Here is a 17703-nt window from a genome sequence, read left to right as displayed (position 1 = left end):
GATTTCACTGTTACTGCATCTAAGCTGGAGAAAGGGGCTCATCTGAAGTGAAAGGGCAGCTAGGACCCAAGTGTGAAAACAGCTTGGTGCTGAAAATGCCAATCTTCAGCACAGAAAGCTGATGTCAAAGTCTCGGAAGACAGCAGCAGGCACCCAAAAAAATACTGTACCCTGTTGAAAGCCTGGTCCTTAATGACATTACTTTGACAGCTTTCCCTGCTATAGCAGGGTCACTGGGAGCTTTCCATGTTACCACTGACCACTTCCTTCCTGGCATGCTGCCTGCAGCTCTTCACCTTCCATCCAAAGGTATGCTCGCCATACAAGGGTGAGAGCTGCCACCTGCTCATTCCCTTCCCTCCACTCTATCTCTGACCCCCGATACCCGTTTCTGCTCTAGGCCCTACAGTAACGCACAGGCCCAGAAAGATTGAGGTTGGCAGGGCACTTCTGGAGTCCAACCTCCCTGCTGAAAGCAGTCAGCTGGAGTTGTTCTTGCTCCCAGTATGTCACCAGTGCCACCACAGGGCACAGCCACCCATGGTGAAAGGTGCTGTGCCACAGGCTCGGGCATGGTCAAACTGTTTCTAGTGCCAGAGTGAAAGGATCTCCAGAGCATCTCACTACTGTTTATGGTCTCCATCCCCCTGTTGATGGCCAGATGGCACAAGGGGATACTGCGCTCTTGGATGAAGAGACATGCGTGCACACACACCCCCAGACAGCTGAGCGCTCAAAACCTTTAAACCATCACTAACTGGAAACAGCTCACTGAGTTAGTGGCTGAGGCCAGCGTGAGCCAGTCCTCTCCCTTGCCTCCAATACAGATGTCAGCTTCAGGCAGAAATAAACCTGCACCCTCAACTCCAAAAGCAGCCCTGGGCCACCCACACAGATAGAGACACATTTTTTAGGCAGAAAAATCTCATCTGGTACATACCTCTTCCCATTCATCAACCACAGGAGCTGGTTTATTGCTTAGTCCAGTCTTTTGGCAGCTCAGAACCCATTTCTGTGGCAGAAAAGGCTTTTTCTTATTTTTTTCCTGTTAAAAAAATGTCTCTTTCCCCTTTCTGACTCTTATCCAAATTCATTCAGTGGCCCTCTGCCTCTCTTTTGAATGACTCCATGGGAGTCCTTAAGTCTCAGCATTATTATACTTTATTTATACAGCACAATGAATGTACATGGCACTTTAACATACATCGAACAGCAAGGTCCATTTTCTGGTAAGTGTACAATTTGATTCAGAAAAACACTGAGTATAAAATGCAACAGTCTCCTGGCCTGGATAAGCTGAACTGTACTGGTGAGGAGACTGAAGGCTCTTTGTATTTCCTCAACCCCTAAAATTGAAACAAACAGAAGAAATCCCTGTCTATAGACAAGTATTTTATTTCAAACAGCCCCTGGTGACAGCACCTCCTGAAGCTGTTCAGATTTACACTGATGTATCTCTCTGCTGCTTGCGCCAGGCACATCTTTCAGGTCCTGATGGGTACGTTGCTCCTCAGCAGCAGCAGCTATTTAAGGGGCCCTGCTCCAAAGATTTTCACCAGCCAGACCACATCAGGTACCCAAACAGCAGCCACCACCAGGAGAAGGCAGAAGAGGCAGCAAAAAAAAAAAAAAAAAATACAACCAGGAGAAAGGAGAGCTACTTCTCTTGGTGGAAACCGTTAAAAATCACCACCTTGGAAGGGCTGAGCGCTCTGGGACAACTTCAGCAAAGCACAAAGCACCAAGCTGGCGAGTCCCTTAGAGGAAAGTGGTGAAAGAGAGGCCAAAAGCAGTTCTCCAAGCACCCAAGTGCTCTCTGCTGTATGCCCAGCAAAGCACAGCACATTAATTAGTGAATTGGATAATTCTGGAATCAGTCTAAGAATATCTATTGATGAAGGACAAATAATTAGTTGTCAGCACCTCACAAGGTTTCCAAAGAATGCTTCCTCTGGGCACAGCTACATTTACCTAAGCAAACAGGGGTGAGTAAATGCAAGGCTCAGATAAACAAGTAAGAAATGCAGTGCCTAGAGGCATTTGTGCTTCCCCACAGGTGCACTAGATGAGCTTAATCCAAAGCCTTTTCCTCCCTCAAGCTGGTGAAAATCTCTCCCAGGGTTTCAGAAAACTTTAACACTAACCTGACCTCAGCATTGCTCTGAAAGCGCAAGGTGCCAGGAGTCAACTGGTGAGATTGCTGTGGCTTGTTTCCCCTTGACTATAACAAAAGCCACAGTGTCAGTGCGGTTTGCACTGTTGGCAAGATGTTAATGTCACGCAGCATCACAGAGGTGACAATGTTACAGCAGCCCTGGGATTGCCTTGCAAGGAATCACGACAATTGTTCATTTCTGTGCTGAATACATTCTCAGAGGTTGAAATGATAAGCCTAAATCCATTTAGTTTTTCTAAAACACTTTTGGGCTGGGGAGTTCTGTACTTTTCAAATCACAGGGTTCAAAGGAACCCCATCTGCCCAGCTATTTGAGATTTTTGTTTGTTTTTTTACAAAGTGACACAGTGTAGAAAGGTCAAAGATTCCCCTGTGACACAGGGGATTCACACGGTTTAGGGAAACAGGCTATTATCCAGGGCAGCAAAACCACAGGGGTTTTTAAAGGGACATCATTGATTGATGACTGAGCGTTACCTATAGAGGAGCAATCCTCAGAGGCCATCATGTACAGAAACGTTATTGTAAGGCTGTTGGCACGAGGCACACATACACACCGCAGCAACCTGCCAGAGCAAGATGTTCCAAGCACAAATGTTCCTTGGACACAACTCAGCCACTGCATTGTGAGGTTACCTGCATGCTTTAGGGCCTCAGGTCCCCTGGGTTGGGGTCAGTCCTGCACACCTCAGCCCACGTGCACCAGGGCATTTTACAGGGCTCCTCGTGGGGGCTGGCTCCCCCCTCTCTCAGAGGCACATCCTGGAGACCTTGTCCCACTAAACACACCTCCAGTTAGAACACAAGAGCCCAGCTCAGTCACCTGGCTGTAACGGACACTCTCCCAGAAACAGACCTCTTCTAGAGAGTTTTAGTGCAGGAAATCAGAATATACACACACTTAGGAACCAATTTGGTTGCTAAGGGACACTCATGCAAAGCTCAACCAGGAAAACCTAACGCAGGAGATAAGCCCATGGCCTCTCTTCCCCCACCTCCTCCCATGCAGGCAGGGCACTGCTCACAGGTCAGCAACCCCCACACCCACCCACAGGGAAAGATATACCCAACCTTCTGCCCACAGATAAGAGGGGGCCACCAGGACAGCATCCTTACAGACAGGGAGTGCAATTCCAAATGAGAAGATCAGAGCAAACCTGGAACAGGTTTCCAGGGTCAGCTGCGGCCCAGGGATCACCAGACAAGTCCATGCTCAGTCCAAGAAGTCAGAGAAGGAAGATCAGCAAGATACATGTCCAGTCACAGGTATACCTGCAGCAGAGCTCAGGCACAAACCAAGGGCAAGCACTCAAACCTCACTGCAGCTCCTCAAGCAAAGGGCAGGAGCTCTTCCTCGCAGCTTATCTATTTTTCCCAGCAAGCTGATCCAAGGTTACACAGCTGTGTCATATTAGAGCTCGCCTTGAACCCAGGCAGCCAAGCCCCTGGGGTGGGGGTGTTGCAGAGGCTTCGGTGCAGTCAGGGCTCTGATGCTGCAGCTAGATCTGTATGTGAAAACAAAATTAGTGCATCACTACCACATGCAATTTCAAACCCACTCTGCAAACCAGCAGCCCCAATCTGACACCAAGCTCCTGTGCTGTCCTGCCATGTACGGATCACAGCCAGGCAGGCAGTTTAGCCTGCCACGTGCATCGTGCAGCCTACAGGGCTCCTTCTGACTTGTTTCCAATTAAAAATGCTTCACACCTGCTGGACTGTGACACATATCCACACTGCAGTGCTCCTGCCTGCAAGGTATCCCCCATTTTGGAGACCAGCAGGAAATTTGGGTATGGATCCTTCAGGGCTGAAATGGTGACTCCAAAGAGGGCCACGTGGTTGCTCTGCCTGCTCAAGTGCCAGGACAGATGCTGCCTACACCAAGCAGCTCCAGGGGCACCCAGTGCTTCCAGGAGGACCCAGCTCTATCACATTACTTGGGCAGTGCTGTGCTAGGCAGAGGCCACTGAGGAATAGATCCAGTAAAAAGAGCCCAGATGGAGTCACAAGCATCCCTCCCCAGTCTTGACAAGTCTCATGGGGACTTCCCAGTGAACGCATGTCCCTGCCACATCCACAGACAGGAACTAGCAGCTCTCCCTGGTAGTGGTGCGAAATGGGATGAAAGCTGATGGCAGCAAGTATCTGAACCTTAAACCCTCTGTTCATCTGGATACCTGGACCTATGCCACCATTCAGAAGGCAAACTGCTCGGACTGCTTGGGGCTGAGACCAGAGTAGAGGTCCCTGTGTCACCACGGTGGCCGTGACTCGGTGCCATCTGCTGCTACGTGAACGTGGGACTGTGGTGCTCTCAGCGCTCCAGCAGACTGAGAGTTTGAACACATACTGCCAAATTAGTTACAGAAATGTAATCACATCTCTACACCAGAGAGACTGCTAACAGCTGACGAGTACGAGGAAGGCGAGGACTGGAGGTGTGCAGGAATGCAGATGGACAGGGACAGAGCTTTAAAGCAGTTTGGTGTTAATAGTTGGGAGAACTCCCCAGCTGATCCTTTTACTAGTGCTGGGCTTAATCTATCTAATGGAAGGGGGTGGTTAGAGAAGTTCATCCTCAGCAATTGCCACTTCACATCTTGCCTCCGTTCTTGAGGAGGAGAAAGTATTTCATTATCTCTGTTATCAAGAAACATCTTCCTGCTGCTTTTAAAATGCAGAACAGGGATACCTATTACAATGCCTGGCTTTCCTCCGCTGAGACTGCCAAGTTAACTGCTTCCATGTGGGAGTGAGTCTGTGCCAGTGCTTGTATTCCTGGTATTCCTGGTAGAAATAAATAAATAAATAAATAAATCTCCCTTAATTCCTCCAGACAGATGACTGCTTCACAGAACTAAGCTGTCACTCTCAGCAAAGGCTTCCAAAAGGGACAATGTCAAGTGGCTACATGCAGCCCCTGACACATTTTTGAGGCCAAACAGCACTGTTTAGCCAGACCAGTCTGGGCTCCCCGGCCAGACAGGGATGCTCCCCATGGAAATCCTTTGTCCTTTCTACAGCCCTGGGCCTAAATTATGATATATTAGTGACATGTTGTGCTAGAAGGAAGCCTGCGCAGGAAAAAAGTTCACAGTGAGAACTGGAGCCTACATTGCATTGACGTCTTTCCCATGCAACCATCATGTGTATCTCCACTCCTTTAATGACACTGCACCATGACAGCAGGAGCTTGGGGGGGGGGGGGGGGGGGGGGCATGTGTTGGTGCACTACACAACATCCATTCAAGAAGTGCTTGACCTCAGCAAAAGAAAGAGTCATAAATAGTCAAACTGTATGTCTCGGTTCTCCTTGCATGATCTTTTGTTAATAGACTTTGCACCTTGGCATCTGTTTGCAATGCTCTTGGGGAATCTGATGAAGAGCAGGGAGGGGAGCGGATGAGTAGTGTCTGTTGACCCGAGGCTCTGGGCTATTAGGAAACAAGACAGTGTTTAACGCATTGGAGAAAAAAGCATGGGGGACGCTCTCTGCAGCAGGATCACCCCCAGGCACGCACGCACGCATACGCTCAGATGTTTTATAGGGCAGCGGAATCAGAATTCACTTTACAACTGACCTGGATCGCTAATGCAATGAAGCGAAGGCCCCAGGCACTGCTCGGAGGGCATGGTAACCAGCGCGCTCTCGGGGAGATGTACGGTCATATCAGTCCCGTGTCCGCTCCAGCGTGTGATCTGAATGGGGTCAGACAGCAGGTTTGGTGGATTTTCCGCAGCTGGCCAAGTCCTTTAGAAAGCAGCTTCAGAAAAGAGAAAAGAAACAGGATCCAAAAAGTGACTCAGGAGGAGGAATTAGTAACTCATTAGCTCTGGGGTTTAAGGAGAGAGTTTACTGGTCCTGTGAACCAGGGCAACATGCAGCTCATACTAATCCACCGTCTTTCAAGTGGCAAGGGAAAAAACTCTTTCTGGATGGATTGACTCTCATTGAAGGGTGGGAGCTGCACCACTGGGAAAGCAGAAAGAGAGGTGTGCCCCACTTCAGAGGTTTGGTGGCAGCTGTGATTGACTGAGACACTCTGAGAGGAGGAATCAATCCTTGTCTTTTACAGTATCTCAAGCTCAGATGTACCATGGCAGAGCATGCTCCACCAGCTTGGAGCATGAATTTTGAAATAAACCCTTTTTTCATTTTGGACAGAGTTCGTTGTTGATGCTGTTGCAGTACACAAGTCCATGCTCTCCAGAATTTCTGATGGACTCTGAAGCACGAGATTTGGGTCAACGAGGCAGGTTGTTGTGGTTATTACTCTGCTAGTGGGTGTCAGCAGAACACACTGTGTTTGGGGCAGGCATAAATATCACCTGAGGCCAGTGTAGTAACAGCCCAGTTGGGCTTCTGTTAGAAGTGCTGGGATACCACAGTAGATGCACTGTACACCTTCTGAAATCACTGCAGGCCAGGGAGGATACTGCGGACCATCTCAGCACCAAAAGCTTTAGTGTGAGGAGCTGAGCCCCCAGACATCAACGTTACTATGAACAAATCGCACCCGAGGTCTATTCATAATATTGAGAAGGGGTGGGCATCACCTGCAGACTCCAGAGCCTTCCACTTAGTGAACTGCACAACTGAGTCAAGGCCTGAGACAGTGCAGAAGAAGGAGCATTGCATGAAACATAGGTGCAAGAGAAGACACGTCTGTCTAGTGTCTGGCACTGTGAGCAATGCTATCTCCTTCTAGCAGCTTGTCCAGAAGGTGTCCGGGAAGTCCTGTCCATACTGACCTTGGGGATGTCTTGGATACCCTAGATTACGTTAGATGACTCTAAATGCCTTAGCTAATGAAACTCGGTCAGGCCTTGAATCCCCACCCCTCACCAGTGGACAAAAATCAGGTCATGGTAAACCAGATATTGCATTTGTTGGGCTGAATCACTCTCCAGACTCCAGCAGCTGCACTGACTCTGTCTCTGTTGACTGCAGTAGGGTGTTCGGACATCCAGCACACACAGAGACAACCTCAGCTGGGTGAGTGAATATGGGTTTCCTCATCTGCAAACTGAATGTCTCTGCAGAGCTCCCAACTCTGAAGGAAATTTAAGGCATCTACATTTACGTTATCTATGCTTAGCAAGATGAATCCCTCCTCCAATGCAAAAGCCTTGGCAAGAAGGCAAGAGCCTTCACCGCTCTCCACGTATCTAATGTATGTTTTAACAAGCAGTCAGAGGAATAAAATGGGAATGAGTCATAAAGAAACTTCTTCCTGTAACAGTAACACATGAGCAAGGAGATGCACATTATTTAGCTTCATTACTGGCATGGCAATCTCAAAAAAAAAAAAAGCGGCCAACCACACAAGCCAGTGTCAAAGGTATTTACGACCTTCACCCAGCAAAGGTTCATGGATGAACCGCTGCAGCATCCTCTGCTGGCTCAGCAGTAGGATGCTCCATGCTATGAAGCCCTCCTGACTCCACTCTTTTGCCCCAAAGCTGGTAGTTATTTCTTTCTGCAGAGATATCCTCTATGGTTGCTGAAAACAGCTCTCAGCTATTTGGGATTTGCTTACTGATATCTTCATCAGGCTTTCAATACATTCATCCCTTCCAAGGTGCTGAGTGACTCACCTGTATTCCTGACCCTCAGTTACATCCATGCAGAAATTGCGTGTATTGTTTGGGATGTAACAAGTAATAGCTGCCTGTAGGCATTCACCTTTTGCTAAATGAGTGTCTAGACATGAAATCCCACAGATTACATAAAATAGTAAAACCATATAGAAAGAGCGTAAGAAAGATACATCTTCATGTTAAATCCAATCTAATTCCGTATTTGGTGATCTGCTTTAGTTTTGCAAGTTGCAGTGACTCAGTGTCTGCTAGCCAGATCTAGGCAGATATCTGAGACAGTTCTCTGTTGTGGCACTGTGGGACTGCCTTTTCCAGTGCCCTGTTTTATCTGCATTTTAGTATATCAAAGATTTGTCATCCCTTTATACAGAGATGTTTGTTTTGCTGGCTGAATTCAACAGGAGGAGGGATGGAGGAGTTTGAACTACTGAGCTTTTACTTGACCCCAGTGTCTCTGGGCCCAGAAAGGGACTTCTCACAGGCTGGTATAGGCAATGTTTCTCTCAGTTTTTAGTTCACTCAGTCTGGCTGCTGCTGAAGTTGGACATCAGCTTTCAGTCCCAAATAGGAGAAGGAGTAGAGTACTACCACTGAGTAGTTTTAGCAACAGTTTTAATGTTTGGTGTTTTTATCTGTCCAGTGGTTTCTTTACTGCACACAAACTTGCAAAGCTTTCCTTTGTAATGTTTTTATAGCCAGTCCAAAGCTCCCTGATGTGTTTGTAGTGAGCCCCATGTACATATAACTTATGATATGTTTAATATCTCTGCCTCTGTAATAAAAAAATTTACTGTTTTGGTTGGTTTGGGGCTTTTTCTAAAATATCGTAATTTTTGTTTTTTCCAGGCTGACCCAAGAATCCCATGTGGTTGAGTCAGACTGCTCCAGTAGGGATAGGGAGTAATTGATGTACCAGAGACGATGACCTTTGTTGGGCTGAGACTGCATGTCTCTCTCATTCCTTTTTTTTTTTTTTTTGCTTGAAGTCCTATCTGCATGTGGTTTGTTTGCAACCAGCCCAAGATGGATGGTGCACAGATTTAATGAGGTCATGTTTTCCCACCAGTTCCATTTGTAGCCATTTAATGTTCAGCTTTGAGTAGCAGATTGAGTTAAAGGCTATTTAAAAGTCTATGATGCAGACAAGCATTCTGCCCATTTTTTTATTCTTTTACGTATTTGTTAATAAGCATCTCCAGGGTAAAGGTGAAGCCCATGGTTCACTTCTTGCAGAAGAAGCCAATTTGGTACTCCTGGATTATGCTGTCACTGCTGAGATACTCTGAGATCCTGCCCCTGACATGCAGAGCAAGTGCATATCCAGCACAAGGGTAAAAACATCATCGTGGCAGTGTTAATGCCATGAAAATTCAGGCAAACCTGTTGCTCTGCTGAAGTAGAAACATTTTACAGAGACATTGAGAATGGGATAAGCATCAGTGAAGAAGGGTGATTCTTCCCTACACTGGTCATTGCGCACAGGGAAAGCCGGGGCTCAAGTTCCATCTTGCCAGATCTGAGATTAAAATTTCTGCTTGGTCTCTTGCACAGGATGCAATTCCCTGACTAAATGGAGATGTCAGGAGCTATTATGTACCTGTACTGGTAATTGCACAAAGAGAGATCTTCTAGCCAGGAGGCAGCTCCATTCGGATGAGTTTGGAGATGTCTGCATCTTCAGCATGTCAATCTGCATCAGCTGTTTTGTAACCTTAAGGGCTTTATGTGGCTACCCTGGAAAGCACCTAGGAAAATTAATGCCACGTAGGCCTGGGGGCATAGCCTATACATGTGCTGTGCTGTTCCCCCAAGCGCTGGCAGTGATGGACAGCACACACCTGAAAATCTGCATGCTTCCCCAGGAGATTAGTACCTTTGCTGTTGAAACTGTGGCCGTGGCATCAACCCTCTGATGTTTGCACCATGGGCCCTAGTCTCTTTGTTACTCATGTGTGCAGGCACAGTCCAGCCTCATGTACTGTTTCACCATAGCAAAAGCATTCCAGAAGTCAACAACTCCCAACCCATGCACGGCTCTCCACCTCAAAGCTAACAGCAGGTTTAGGTCTGTAGGCAATGCACCCAGCTCCACACCATAACGCCCAGTTGTACAATACTCGAGCCACACACACTCTTCATCTTCCACGTGGCTCATGAAAAATTGCACCTACAAACACCACACGCACACCCGAACCACACAGCATGTGTGGAGAAGGTCAAATGTGCCAGCAAATGGTACAGGACATGCTGCACCACTCTGAAAATCCTGACACCTGCAGTGCAGAGGCTGAAGTACAGCATCCAGCAAAACACACTGGCATCCAAGCCACGGGGCAGAGGCACTCTGCATACCCAGGACATGGCACGTACACACAGTACGCACCTTCACACGTGCACTCTTCCTACAGGGGAGTCAGGACTGTGAAACCAGCTACTGCTATTCCCAGGAGTTTTTTGTTTAAAGGCACCATAAAGGAAGAGCTCTCTGCCGCATCTCTTTGGACTAACTGCCTTTGAAGCAATTGTACTCTAGGTTCCCTCTCGGCTACTGTCAGGTTATTCGTTTTCTCTGTCAAAACCTTTTTATTCACTGGGAATCTCAGCAGGGTTCTTCACTTGTTAATACTGCTGATTAAATTTCATAGTCTCTAACGTAAATATTCAAAGAGACTTTCTCTCTTCCCACCATTTAAATAGCACAGACCATGCATTTACATACATCTTGTACAGGAATGAATTGGACAGGCCTAAATCAGAGCTGCTTGCACAGGGCACACACAGCTGAGGACAGACATGATATCCGACATACATCCCCAAGCATGCTGGCAAGACCCCCAGACAGCCCTGCCTGGCACTACTGGGCTTCCCAACCCCACAGGCCCTGGTGACCTGCCTGCTTAGCTGCCCTTCCTGCCCCCTGCGATTGCTAGGTATCAGAAAGGATGCAGGAAGCCTTGCGCCTGTCTCCAGCACATCCTGGCTGAAGTCCAGTCCTCACAAACCTGTGCAGGGAGGAAGCAAAGAAGGAAGAAGGCGAGAAAACCCTTCTGTGCATGTTGTATTTCATTACAAATAGCAAACCACTGTGCTTCAAATGATGGCTGCATGGCAGGTGAGGGCAGCACGAATCAGGGCTTGGCACTTCTCCAGCCTTTAGCATCTATTTCCTTTGCTGGCTCCAGACTCAGTCTTGGTAGGGGAGACCTGGGAACCGATTACCCCCTCTGGCCCACTGAGCTGTTCTATGGCTGAGACGGTGATTTCAGACTGGGGTCTCCTCCCTACCATCACCACCTGCTTATCTTTCTCCATTTACTATTTCATTCATCTCACACCTGTAGTGCAAGGCTCTGGTGTGTCTCCCGTGCCCTGAAAACCTCATGCCAGTGGTGGGAGAAGCCAGGGAAGGAGCCCTGTCCCAGCACTTGCATTGCAGGATTCATTTCTTGCAAGCTACAGCAATAATTCCTCTCCTGCTTATAGGAGAAAGCTCACACTCCTTGAAGGGCTTAACCTCTCGTGTTAACAGGAGTTGCTTAAGGAGAGCAGTTCTAAAGCGTGGCATAAATCTTTGATGAGGATTCATGAACACACCGAGCAATGCCCATCCAGCTGAGAGTTAAACGGGCAGCGAGGCTGCGGGAAGATTATTTCCTCAGCCCCATCCTACTTCATTGTTCAAAGTGCTGGGACAACAGAGCCGAGAAAGCAAGAGGGGTACTGAAGTGAGCCAGAGCCTGCGCCTCTTCTTGTTCTCTTCCAGCATCTCACAATTATCATTAGTTTATTGTCACCTGATCCAGAGCTATACGTTCTCTCCTCCACCATAAAGTCTTTCCGTCTGCTTCCGGACAGAAGGCATGGCATTCTCTTCCCTGGAACATGAAAGACTAAAACCTGGTAAGTATCAATATCAGCTTCAACATCATCAGCCAAATACTGACATTGCTTAAACAAAGGGGAGCGCAGGCACAGTGTGTCGCTCCTGCTGCTCAGGACAGCCACAGGGAGGTATGGTGAGATGGAGAAAAGCTGTTATTGATTCAGCTCCACATCGCAAAGCTCTTCCTCTTCCTGCATTAAGGGCTAATTTTAGGCTGGAATGATTTGATAATGTGGTAATGTTCATCATGCAAACCCATTTAATTTCCCATCCAAGGTGGACAGACACAGGGAGCAAGGTAAGAGCAGAGCAGGGCAGGACTGGGTGTTGGGCAGCAGCACGGTCAGCACACCTGGATGCCATCACAGCTTCATCTTGTGCCCTGCTGCTTCTCCACTGATGTCTCCCCCTCTCCCATCCAGTCCCCAGAAGCTCTGGCTTCCATTCTGCCACAAGCAGGAGGTCTGGAGGTGGGTGATGACACCTCCAGAAGCACCAGCACCTCTCCAGCAGTGTTGCCTGGTGCGAGCAAGGCCCCAACGGGCCGTGCATCCTGGCAGAGGTTGCCCAGACCATGGGGTGAGCTGAAGTGCACTGGGGTGCTTCGCAGGTTTGTGGTCTTCAGTTTTCTTTGCACAGCAGCTAGGGCACGAGGTCAGTTATTGACCCAAGGCTTATCCTGAAACCAAGCTGGGATGTGAATCACAGAGTTGATTCCAGTGAATGTGGGTCTAATTAGAACAGCATGTGCAGGAGTCTGGAGCCAAGACAAGACTCTGCCCTGAGCTGTTGCCTGGACAGCTGTGGAAAAGCAGGGCAGTATTTGAGACATTGCTCAATGAGAGGATAGAGCAGCAGAGCAAGCTTATCCCAGGGAGCATGCCCTTCCTTACTCCAGAAAAGATTTCACCAGTAAGAAACACCGCTCAGATCTGTGCGGAAAGCTCCATGGTATGGGTGGCACAGGCCAGGCTAGCCATGATGTTCCAGCGCATAGTAGGAGCCTTGGATATCTGTTTATCTATATAAGGAGATGAACAGGTAGCGTTTGGTCCCTCCTTCTTGCTGCCACAATGCAAGTGCTGCAGAGCAAATGGCTGCAAGAGATGTCAGGCCAAGAGGAGCAATTGAGTGTACCCTCAGCAAGTTTGCCAGTGACACCAAGCTGTGTGGTGCAGTTGACACGCTGGAGGGAAGGGGAGGCGTCCAGAGGGGCTTTGACAGGCTTGAGAAGCGGGCCTCTGTGAACCGGATGAAGTTCAACAAGGCCAAGCGCGAGTTCCTGCACGTGGGTCAGGCAATCCCAAGCACAAGAAGGACTTGGGGCTGTTAGTGGACGAGAAGCTCAACATGACCCGGCAATGTGCGCTCGCAGGCCAGAAAGCCAACTGTGTCCTGGGCTGCATCAAAAACAGTGTGACCAGCACGTCGAGGGGATTCTGCCCCTCTATTCTGCTCTGGTGAGACCCCCTGCAGTACTGCATCCAGCTCTGGGGTCCCCAGGACAGGAAGGACATGGAGCTGTTGGAGCGAGGCCAGAGGAGGCCACGAACATGATCAGAGGGCTGGAGCACCTCTGCTATGGAGACAGGCTGAGAGAGCTGGGGTTACTCAGCCTGGAGAAGAGAAGGCTCTGGGGACACCTTACAGCAGCCTTCCAGTACCTAAAGGGGCTACAGGAAAGCTGGAGAGGGATTCTTTATCAGGGAGTGTAGTGATAGGACAAGGGGGAATGGCCTGAAGCTCAAGACGGGTAGATTTAGATTAGATATCAGGAAGAAATTCTTCACTATGAGGGTGGTGAGGCACTGGAACAGATTGCCCAGAGAAGTTGTGGATGCCCCATCCCTGGAAGTGTTCAAGGCCGGGTTGGATGGGGCTTTGGGCAACCTGGTCTAGTGGAGGGTGTCCCTGCCTACAGCAGGGGGCTTGGAACTAGATGATCTTTAAGGTCCCTTCCAACCCAAACCATTCTATGATTCCATGATTCTATGAGCTGCACAGAGCAGGAGATTATCCTTGGCCTTTCCCTGGACACGCAGAAAAGATGCAATGCTTTATCACTGCAGGACAAATCGCAGTCCCTTCCACAGGGTCCTGAGAACAGCAGGGGAGTGCGATGCTCCCATCCCACCCCAGCATCACACCTTGGAGCCAGTGGAGCTGCAGTCACCCTCATCTGTATGGCTTTGCCTGATGCTGCGGCTCTGATGCCAACTGAGTCACATTCTTATCAGACCCTGACTTAAATGACGGTGCAGAGCCTTGATGCTGTCTGGTCTGAGCAGGGCGAGGCTGCTGGCACAAGCCCAGCCACTGGCCCTGCACACATCCAGCAGAAATACTGCAGATTGCCTGCAGCCAGGCAGGGGAATTAGAGATGATGGAGGAGCAGGGGGAAGGGATGCAGCGAGCTCACAGCTACCTGGTGCAGCATCCCTCTTCTCGAACAGAAGCACCAGAAACATGGGGGAAGCGTGTCCCTCTTTCACCCTGCCATGCTCACCCCAGCCCTGCTTCCCTCTCCACCACTGTCCTCGTCACTTCTAGCCCACCACCCCTCAAGGGGCACTCATAAGCCCATGCTTCTCCTTGCTCCACAGGACATGCCATGGTAGGCGGGGGGAAAACAACTTGCAGAATAGACAATTCTCTCAAAAGTCTGTGTGAGCTCATCTGATGTTTTGCACGCCCAGAGGTCCAGAGCAGAGCTGCGTAGTCATCTCCTGGGCTGGGCTGTGGCTGTTGAGCCTGCTTGACACGGGCTGCAGACGGGCAGCAGAGCAGGGCAGCTCTGCAACAGAAGGTGAGCCAGGAGCCAAGGGTGAGGACGAGGCAAGTGAGGGCAGCAGCCACACTAGCAAGGGGCATGTTCCCACAACAGCCCAAGCAAGAAGGGCAAACCAAGCAGGCTAGGGTCAGGACTGGCTGGGTATGGGGCTAGACACAGGCAAACCTGCCATGTAGCTCAGTCAAGGACTAAGGGCAAGGGCTTGAGCTTAAATGCAGGTCCAGTGGGTGCACAAGGGGAAAGCTACCTACCGAAAGTTTCTTGCAGCTTTTTCTCACAACTAAGCTGTCTTCCGTGCAGTCAGACCCAGCACAGTATGGATGGCTCAACCTCAAAAAGGGGGCGAAGGGGTTGCCCAGTTCAGTGCCATGCAGACCTCAACCATGGGGAATGCCCAGGGTCTGGAGGTAAAAGTGGGGGACGCATGCAACAGATGTCTGGCTCCAGGCCTGGTCTCGGGGCTGTGGCAGCCCACGCCAAAGCGATTCAGTCGCTTGGATTGCTGTCCAGTCCAACGAGGCTGCGCAGTCCCTGCACTACCATGCTTCTCTCTGACAATTCTTACAGCTTCTGCCTGCTCATTTACTCCAATGCTAAGGATAATGACCTTGCAAGCATCACCCCATCTTTGCAGAGCTTTTAAAAATTTGGCATGGAATATGGAACAAGGGAGAAACATGCAGGAAAACTGGAGAGAGGCAGGTTACACCAGCAGAGGTCCTTAATGATCTGGGTGCTATCTTGTTCACACTGGATTGGTGTAGAGCCTGCATTCAGAAACCAGAGCAGTGTGAAGAGCAGCACTATTTCCCCAGGGCTCTGACCAGCTCAGTCTGCAGCAACCACAGACCTGAGCATCACACCCAGAGTCATGTTTCAAAAGCTCTCCCATTTTGGGGGTGAAGAGAGATTTGCTTTCATCATTGTTCAGACAGCCTTATTCTCAGCACTGGCTGCCCCAAGACCAATAGCATTTACCTTTGAGGAGTAATCTTGACTCTTGGCATCTGGAGGCATCGTTCCCAGCCAGGGCAAGGTGAAGAGGCAAAAAGTCTCTGTGCACTCAGGGCAAGCTGGGAAACCACGATTTGAGCAAACCTGGTTCACATGCAGCTACTGCAGGCAGCAGTGAGATGTTTGCGTGAGGAATATTTCCAGAACTCTCCCTCCCATCGACTTTGGTGCGTGAACCCCTGCTCAGGGACATCCGCCAGCCAACACCATCCTGCTCTGTTCTCACCTTCCTGAGCTTTGTCCCCACACAGTTTCAGCTCATTGCACATGGGTTTGCAGCCTGCAGACAGACCTCAGCCAGGCCTGGCGTTATTTTCAAGCTGAACCAGATTACATTAACGATTTGTCTTTCAGGAAACAGTACCAAATGCTTCAAGTACATTCACTATTTAATCTTCTGTCACTAATGAGCCACAGACACTAACTTTTACCGTGCTCTGTAATCCCTTCTCCTACAAGTGGTTCCATGGAACAGCTAAGTTTGCGATGCGATATGAGAACACTTAATTATAATTACTGATAGAGCATCATATGCTCCTAATTTGTGGAAATAACTTCAGAAACAAGCATCTTCTTCAGGGATGACACAAATCTGCTATTCCAGCTCTTTAAACATGGTACACGCTAGAATATGTTAAAGGACATCATTTGAGTCACACTTCCTTTAATAACTTTCCCATTTTCAAATAGGGTCAGTAATTTTGGTTGCCTACCTCCAGCAAAGTGGGGTATAAGTTTGCAACTGTTGTGCACAAAGGATTGACTTGCAGCAGGTGGTGAGAACAGAGACAAACTCTCTGGAAACCCACCCCAGTCTGTTGAAATTTGTGCCCCTTGTCAGAGGCCATTTGGAAATGCAGATCTGTGTGTCCAGACAAGCCCGGATAACATGCTCTCTTCTCTCATACACTCAGGCTCGCTACTGTTTTTAATCTGATAGGGGAGAAGGGGGTTCACAGCAACAGTGGAAGAAGCAGACTAGAAGTGAACTGTGCATGACAGGGGCTCCTGCAGAGACAAAATTCTGGTTTTGAAGCAGTGGTGGCTCACGGGGATTAGTAAATGACCTGAAGAATTTAAAAACAGCCATCTCTGGTCTGCCTATCACCATTTCCAACAGCAGACAGCAAGGGAAGGCTGTAAGAACAGGGTAAGCATCCCTGGCATGCTTTCTCAACCCCCAGTGACCTGTGACTCAGGGATTTCCCAAGACCAAGATGGTATCTTCAGGTTTAATGGCCCTTGATGCATTTTTCACCCATTAATTTGTCCAGCTGCTTTTTGAATCCACGCAGACTGGTAGCATCCACAGTGTCCTCAACTAACCCCCATGCTAAGTAAAGTATTTCCTTCTGGTTGTTTACAAAACCAGGAAAACGTTGGAAACCAAAGCTCCCATTTCTCCTTAGACACCCCAGAGCAGAGCCACAGTGCAGCTCTGGATTCCAGTTTAAAAGCAAAAGAGATGCACAAGTGATGGGAGCCAGCCCCTGGCTAAGCAGAGGCAATGCAAGGAACTGCTGCTGCTTTAACAGCCAGAGAAATGCCAAGTGATTGCAGAAATACTCACCATTGCCCCTATCCTCAGCTTCGGTCCCCTGCTGCTACAGAGTTCCCTCAGAGGTGAGATTGCCAAGGTCTCCAGCAATGCCGCTCACACTGCATGTCCCAAGGTGTGCTGCCCTCTTGCACAGCTCATCCACTTGCCTCCCTTCTCCGACCCACACGGAATTCCTTATATCCCACTCAGGTCTCGTTACTAGAGACTCACATGCATCCCTGGACCTCTTGTTTTCACTGCTGGCAATGGTCCAGACTCCTCTTCTGGCCATGCTAGGGCCCCAAGTTGATTGTCTCTCCAGTGATTTCACCCCATAGCAAGGCACGGTCAGGTCTGGCATGGCTCCGAGAGTCACTCCTCCTCCCATAACAGGCTTGGCTGAGTCTGCAAGAGAGGATGTAACATAGCAGAGGACAGCAAGATCGAGAAGGATTCATCCCCTTCCCTGGTATTTCCTATTGCACACTGTATCTTCCAGCTTTGCAACCTCCCTGGCTCTCTATTTATATCAAAGGAGTGTGCAGGCAGGGAGTAGCAAACAGACCTATTAGGGAGAACTAGGCTGCTATAAATAGTCCCATCAGTAATTAGCTGCAGAACTATTCGTTAAATAGGAAAGCATGTAAACAAGAACTGGAACTAGAAACAGTAGGGCTGAGGTACCCAAGCCATAG

General features: G+C 49.0%; 1 long non-coding RNA gene across 1 annotated transcript in view; it reads right to left on the bottom strand.

Annotated features, from left to right (window-relative positions):
- Positions 1–1143: 1143 nt before the first annotated feature.
- The window catches only part of LOC129197634 (uncharacterized), a 33124-nt gene continuing 16564 nt past the window's right edge, over positions 1144–17703 (bottom strand). Inside the window, exons 2-5 of the long non-coding RNA XR_008574361.1 lie at positions 17039–17413; positions 5761–5943; positions 4872–4966; positions 1144–3681 (exon numbers count right to left, since the gene is read on the bottom strand). This is a non-coding gene — a long non-coding RNA (uncharacterized LOC129197634). The remainder of the gene's footprint in view (positions 3682–4871; positions 4967–5760; positions 5944–17038; positions 17414–17703) is intronic.

Source organism: Grus americana, chromosome 29, assembly GCF_028858705.1.
Source record: "Grus americana isolate bGruAme1 chromosome 29, bGruAme1.mat, whole genome shotgun sequence".
Taxonomy (NCBI): Eukaryota; Metazoa; Chordata; class Aves; order Gruiformes; family Gruidae; genus Grus; species Grus americana.
This window is presented reverse-complemented; position numbering and strand designations above follow the sequence as displayed.